We start from the raw sequence: 8,419 nt of genomic DNA, 5'->3' as shown, positions 1-8,419 counted from the left end.
AAGGGTGTTTTGTTCATCTGTATTGTGTTTATTTTGAACTCTCTGTTTATTTTATAACTTGACAATATACAATGCATCTCTTATTCTAACATTTCTGTCAACAATAGAGAATGTAAGCTCAAGCTTTAGTGGTGAAATCCACTGCATATTTTAAATATATTTCTATTATTTAATGCGATATTGAACCAGTTTCAGTCAATCTAACTCTGTCTTTGTGAACAAGAGGAAATTCACGTTTCAGCACTTGATGAAAGTGTGGTAATCTATTGTTTTGATATAAAAAAAGAAACACATTTTGAATATGATTGATTGATTCGGTTTACCTTACTTCACATTTCTGCCAGTTTTGGCTAATCGCGACGATGACGGTGAGTGATGGTATGATGAGATTGATGAAGGGACACTCTCAAAGAACACCCATCGCCGGGATTCGAACCCGGGACACCTGGCGTCTTAGCGCGGTGCTAGCCACTCCGTCACGGAGGCCGGCAGAATTGTATTTGCATTTTGCATTACAATGTCATGTAGTAAGTCTAGTTTGGCAATGCATTGTTTTGGTAACAAATAATAAAAGTACATTTTACATTGCAATTAACAATATGTAAGCCTATTTCATTTTACGTAGGTAGGTGAGCAACTTGCTTAATGGAAATTACAATTTTTCACAATTGTAAATCCATATTTTGATTAAAATAACTAAATATTGTATATTTACATATCCAACACTTTTTTCGAACGTACATACAAATCCGATGTCTGGTCATTACACGGGGTGAGGTAGTATACAAACGAATAGACTAAACATAAAGCACTTTATAGTCATATTATTATTATTATTATAAACAATAATAATGTAATAATGATAACAGTTGTATGCTCGGTTCCATTCTTCGAGCATTGTTATCCCGTGTAACTAATCTTCATAATATAGCAAGTGGTCATGAATTCCGAATGGATTTCCCTCAGACATAATTGAGATTCCATTATTAATCAAAACTATGCAACTGGTTGACGACGTTGTTGTTTCCAACAATGCCTTAACGGCTTATTGTATCGATTATGTCCTCTCAATATGCTTGCTAAATGCAATCAACCGTCCATAAATCCGGGAGCTCGCTACTGTACACGACGGCATTAAATTAGCAACACAAACTGGCTTTTGGGAAACTTGCAAAAGCTGGGAAGATGAACAAACAGCCCTGGGTTTATACAGAGGGGTTTTTGACTGTGATATTGTTCTGTCATTGTGCTTGTTTCACATGGCATCACCCATGGCATCCCTAGGGTTGGAGGTGGGAAGGGGGGTGCCATGTAAAAATAATCGAAAACGACCAATATTAGTGTGGAATCCATAGTTTTCCGGGTCGTTAAGATCAATAGTGACACTACCAATGCCGTTCAACTTCAAGACACCTTTGTTACCCCTAGGGAGGGGTGGGAAGGGGGTGACATGTAAAAATTATCGAAAACGACTGACATTAGTGTGGAATCCATAGTTTTCGGGGTCGCTAAGATGAATAGTGACACTCCCAATGCCGTTCAACTTCAAGATCATCACCTATCGGAATGGGGGGCGAGAGGGGGTGAAAAATAAAATGTCAAAAATGACCTCGAATAGTGTCGAATCCATAGTTTTCGGAGTCTCTAAGCTAATTGGCGACATTCACGATGACCAAACTTGGTACACATATGACTTACAATCTGGAAAGAAATACTGCGGGAGTAAGACACCCCTGGCACACCTAGGGGTGGGGTTTGGAAGGGGTGACATGTAAAAATAATCGAAAACGACCGATATTAGTGTGGAATCCATAGTTTCGGGGTCGCTAAGATGAATAGTGACACTCCAAATGCCATTCAACTCGAAGACACGCCTGGCACCCCTAGGGGTGGGGTTGGGACGAGGGTGGCACATAAAACAACCGATATTAGTGTGGAATCCATAGTTTTCGGGGCCGCTGAGATTAATAGTGACACTCCCAATGCCGTTCAACTCCAAGTTCATTTTACACTATAGTTACAATTCATTATTTTCCTGTCTAATAGAAGATTGAGATAAATAAATACCCGGGCAACGTCGGGCAATCAGCTAGTATCACACACACACACACACACACACACACACATATTAACAAAACTAGGAGTTCGAAAAATACCAAAGTTATTTTCTTATAGTTAATATAATTAATGTTCATCAAGTCAATATTTAAATCCAACTTGTATACAGAAAAAAATCTTGATTGTATTTCAAAATTATTTATTATAATAAAAAAATAAACAATTTAAATATTCAATCAATATATTTTTCTCTCTTTTTCACACACACACACACACACTCACCCACACATATAAAACATAGCACATGCACATATGTATATTATTGTACATAACAAGTTTACAACTCAACTCTAAAAATTGAATCGGCAGGTTTAAGGAGGGAATGAAGACCAAAAAATGGCAAAATGACCTTTTGTACTCGACATCATCGGAAAGGCTCGCTCTACACGTGTGTGAAGCAAGATATAAAAAGCAGTCCCTAGAGGAAGATACAGAATCCTGAAATGAACGTAAGGTGTAAGAAGGTAATGAATCCCGGACCTTATACAGTTTTTTATAATTTCCCACAAATTTACTTTTTGGACTTATTCCCTTCTTAAACCTGCCGATTCAATTCTAATGTATTTCTATATTTCATTTGTAACAGGCAAACATGGAGAAAGACAACATATGTGTGAATGGGTGAAGAATGATGAATCATATGCTATAAAATTTGGGTTTTTGTTTTTTAAGTCATCTCTATGCATAGATGATTCCGTGCTCGTGGCGAAAACGTGCTCTCAGCGAAGACCGGAAGGAAATCATTTGCATGTTCGTGCTGTTAGCGAACACACAAACTTGCCCTGTTTTGAAAGTGGTCAACATGCAAGTGTTGCCAGTGATATCTTATAATCATTTTGTGTTTGAAATTAGCTAAATGAAGGATCCTCAACAATATAATATAAGTGTGTGCACGTTAGAACAATAATGTCATTGATAACCTAACCTAACCTAACCTAACCTTAAATTCTTCCTGGAAGATCGTATTAACAGGAACAGAAAGATCCTCTCTCGCCCTTTCCTACAATGTTCAGCTCTTTTCTTAACTTCTGATTCAGCAATATTTGGATCCTGCGAATGTACTTTTAAACTTTCCTCAAGTAGAACTCCGTCTTTTGTCTTCAGTGACCCCTTGCACTTCATTTTCTTCTCTCTCGTACATAGCCATGTCACCACGCCTTTCGCCTCGCGTACTTTTCGATACTGGTAACCATCGTACACCAAACACAAATTCCCGTACTTCGTTTTAATGAATTCTATTTCATTCATCTTGCTGGTTTCACAGTCGATTGAAGAATTATCAGGGGTGAGTCAGGTTGGCTTATCACTGGCAACACTTGCATGCTGACCAGTTTCAAGGACAAATAAGACAGGACAAGTTTGCGTGTTCGCTAACAGCACGCACCTGCAAATCCTTCCGTAACTGTGTTCGCTAAGAGCACGTGTTCGATACGAGCACGTTCGCTAGCAGCACGGCACCGCATAGATAGGCTAATCGGGACGGGACCTACAGATTAAAGCGGGATATGAACCACTATGCGTCTCCACCGGTTATCAACCCCTTGATTACAGGGCGTCGACGTTGCCACTACGCCATCGGGGAGGCTCTGCCAAATATATGAAAGTAGTGAGCAAGACAGCTAATTTTTCATATTTTATATTATTTTCTATGCATTTCCGGGAGGGGGTTGGAACCACAAAATCTACCTGAATCAACAAGAAAGTGTCAAATGGAATGACATATCCTCAGACTTCACTACTGTCGCGAGATTTCAAAAAAAGAATCAATCGGTTCTTGTCGGAATGTGAACTGACATCGATTCATAAAAGTCCTCTCAACCGCGAAGGAAAAAAAAGACAGCCTACTCTCCCTATTATGGAAAGAGAAAAAATGGGGTGAAATGACGGACGGAGAAAGATGGAAAAGAGAGAAATAATAGTCATGCGAAAATCGCTGTGCTCACAGAATCGCCGACTTGCCTTCATTACTCGTTTCATTAGACTCTTAAATCCTGGCAGAGCGAAATAATGACTACGAGCCGAGCGTTCGAGCGAGTAACGAGCGCCAGTTCGTTTCTTCGTTTCAATTCATCTGTACACTTATCCTCGTTTTCTCTTCTGGGAACATTTTTTTAAATATATTTTCTTTAAAAAATGCAATATGTGATGCAAGAGTCGCGTGCGGAATATTTCGACATTTTGCACAGTGTGATAGGAACAAGGTATGCCAGACCTTCACGATTTTTTTAGTTTTCTTGTTTTATGTTTTGGCACAGATTATGAGAATAAATCAGGCAAGGCAATGGCGTAGCCAGGTTTGGACTTAGGGGATCCGCCACCCCCGAAAGTTTACCAAATACTTCTTTCTTTCAGAAAGGAATGTAAATTCTTTATGGATTTTGTAATGCTGATTTCGACAATGACACCATCTTTTGTGATTGACTCTTGTTTTCATGTTATGCGAAACCGTCCACAAATTGTGTACTGTCGGGAAGGAAGGACTACTCAATGGACCACAAATGAATCTAACATTGAGAATATAATGACAATTGTTATTAGGACGGAGAGACCGAGAGGGGGGGGAGGCGCAAATAAGGAATCTGGGAACTTTCCTGCACTATGCCTGGGTAAAGAGAGCAAAGAAGCTCAGTGGGGAGAGTGACAGGGAGCTACTAAATAAATAAATAAATAAGTAAATAGATCTAAAGAGTCGTTTTCACGTTCAGAAGACACAATGGGCTCTTATGGGCAATGCTTTTCTTATGGGAAATACGAGCGCGCTGTTGTCAAATTTCTGGATTTACAAATTTAGCTTAAGTAAAATCGGTACCTGCAGTTTTGCAGGAAATTTTGTAGAGAATACGATGGTGAACACAAAAAACTGGTAACTTGCTTACATAATTTTAGATAAATTAAAAACGCAAATTTTCTGTGAAAACACAATTTTTACATTGTTTTCATTCCCAACGTTGAAACATGCCGTAAAATTGAAGCTTTCATTATGAAAAAAATTGACACTGTTTTTTAATTGTCATAGGTGACGGTGGTACTCAGAATTTATCAATACTTTAAAGCATATTTGCATTAAAAAATATTCAAATAAAGTATGTGGAGATTTTTTATATTCGTGCAGTAGAAAATGTCATCGCTGGCCATTTTTTGTTCTGTAATTCCAAGTAAAAACTTCCAGCGACAAAGTTGTGGAGAAAATAATGAAATTATTTTTTATAACCACTCAAAGGTTCCCAGAAATATTACTTCCCTGCATTTGGAGTTTCTTTTTAACCCGAACCGCGCGCGAAGTAAGGAGACGTTGTCTGGCCATCTTGAGCTGACTCACCGCAGCATTCCGGCTAATCACCTCCAAGTTTTCGAGTTATTTTATTTCCATTCAGTAAAAATATGAACTTCATGCTGTTTGTTATAATAGAATTGAAATTACTTAAATTTAATAATTGGCAATTATTTCCAATGCTGCTGTTGTGATCAACATTAGTGCTGTCGCAAATACACGTTGTTTTCGTTTACATTACTGTCGACATTAATACTGAAATGAAGATCACCTTTCAGTTTCCAACGTACACATAAATTCATAGACACCATATTAACCCTTGAAAGGCTTTCCAACACGTGACAAAATATGGGGCTTCAAGATAGAAATATGACATGCCTTGCTTGAGTCATTCACGTCTTATCAGTTCACGTGGGCCATAACTCATTTGTTTGGGTTGCAACTTAATCTAACCCATGTGCCAGGTTCCCCTTACTTGAGTGAGAGATCTGCTTTGGTCTGTTTAGACTTTTTCCCTCTCCCGAAAAAGTGTTTTCAGTTGTGTGAGCTCTCAGTGATTTTTACTTTTTTAAGTGATTTCTGAAGTGTCATATTCGTGCATTACACTCGCGTGTGTAGTGATCGCAATGGATCATAGTAAAAAGGGTAACTGTAACGTTCACAGTATAATATTAATATTAATAATTACATATAATTATCATTATATATACAAAATATGTAACACCTTCATTGTGAAGGAAGGTCATCATTTCCCGGCGACATGAGCTATCGCTGTATTGGCAACACTGTGCGGTTTCTCCATAAGCGCAGTTGTGTCTTCTGAACGTGAAAACGACTCTAGGAACCACTTAGTTAAGAGTTAAGTGAAATAATGTAGTGAAATAGTGCAAGTAAGGGAAATGAAAGACGATGTTTGTGAACTGCCAAGCAGTACGAAGAGGAAGTAGACTGAGAGAAGGGGATAGGGAAAATGCACTAAAAATTTTCATCCTTGTACGGTATGTACAGCTGCAAAGACTTATACTTGCAAATAAATTCTATTCTATTCTATTAGTGTGTGATCACTGAGCACGATTGAGTCCAAACAAAGATAACAAGTGGTTTTGGCCTATTATTTAGCATTGGATTTTTCATCGGAAGGGGTAGCTCTAAGGATTGTGACAGCAGTTGTGAAACAAAATCGTGATGTGTATCGTACATCAATGTAAAGTCCAGATTTCGGAGAATATGTCTATATTAGACATACCTTGCAGAGGATAAGGTAAAGAATAACTGGACTAAGGAATCGAATAAAGCGAATGCTCCTAACCCGCGTCCGATCCGGAACCGTAGCTAATAGGCGGCGCAGCTGCGGTCACGTGAGTTATCTGGTCTCCTAACATTCATTCTCGTTGGCTACGAATAGAGCTCAGTTGAGCTTCGGCTGTGTTCGGAAAGGGAATGACTGGATTTTCTTTAAAAATGGATAATTTCCTTATTCCAGTTATTCCTTACCGTATGCTCTGTAAGGCATGTGCAATATATCGACGTATTCTCCGAAATCTCGTCTATACATTGATGTACGATACACATCACGATTTCGTTTCATAACTGCTGTCACAATCCTTAAAGCTACACCTTCCGATGCAAAATACAATGCAATCGAATAGGCAAAAACCACGTGACAACTTCGTTTGGACTCAATCTTGCTCTTTTGTCTCAGTTCATTTCAAATTAAAAGAAACGTGAAATGCGTATTATTTTGTTAGTTGGTCACAGAAAAAAATACGGTTAATCATAATCAGTATGCTAGCAAAATAACCAAAGTAAGAAATGCGCGAGAAAATGTAAAGTAATATGCGAGAATGAGGCGAACACTTCATGCTTTCATATCCTACCATTAAAAAAAAGACCAACCCGTACCATGAGATTTCACACTATGTGAGGCGCCACACAACGTAAATTTTATGACTAAAATTTTCCCCTGACTTTCAATACTTCTACTTGCAAGAGATGTAAGAACTTTTAAAAGTTAATGACAAAACAGCATAATTATCAAAACATTAAAATGCTGACGAAGGCAAAGTTTATTGTATAAAAAATATACGCTAAAAATGTAACGTTTCCACCCTATAACAGAGTCTTCTTCAGACGAAGATTCACAATAAATTATATTTATTGTGATGATTTATTGTGAATCTTCGTCTGTAGAAGACCCTGTTAGAGGGTGGAAACGTTACATTTTTAGCGTATATTTTTTATACAATAAACTTTGCCATTGTCAGCATTTTAATGTTTTATTAACATGAAAACAAGGTTTTAACATTGTTACCACAGAATAATATATTTCAATATACTAACGGTATGAAATTTATAAAATAAAGAAAAATGAGTTGTGCAGAAATTTACTAATTTACTCTTTCCAAGGGTTAATTATGGTGCACATTCTTCTGCTCATCCCTAATTATTATTATTATTTAGATTATTACGATATTATTATTATTGTTTATCACATTATTAGGTATGAAAACCCAAAATAGTTATGGACCATTTAAATTTGAGAAGTGGTTGCTATCACTTAAATTACAAACATTATACTAAAGAAGGAAAAGCAAAGTAAGTGTAATTGTGCATAATATGCTCTCATTACAGATCAATGGCGATTATTTCATGAGAGCTATTGCATACAAGGTTCCCAAATATAATGGTGGCGAACTAATATAAACACTAATAAATTATTTCAATGATGATGTGTCATGATAAAGTGCACCTGCTAAAGTGTTAGAACAAATATTATTTACAAGAATATTCAAACATGTTAAAAACTACATAAGCGATTTCCAACATGGTTTTTTCCAGGTAGATCTACTACAACCAATTTAACAAATTTTGTGCAAGATGTATATAATGCATTCTATTGTAGATCTGCTGTACACACAATCTATATTGACTGTGCAAAAGCTTTTGATAAAATCAACCATGATATTCTTCAGCATAAACTATCAGGCTTTGGTTTGACAAATAATATGTTGAATTTACTGAAATCATATC

This window comes from Lepisma saccharinum, chromosome 28 (genome assembly GCF_977018435.1).
Source record: "Lepisma saccharinum chromosome 28, izLepSacc3.1, whole genome shotgun sequence".
Classification (NCBI taxonomy): Eukaryota; Metazoa; Arthropoda; class Insecta; order Zygentoma; family Lepismatidae; genus Lepisma; species Lepisma saccharinum.
Note: the sequence above shows the minus strand (reverse complement) of the source record.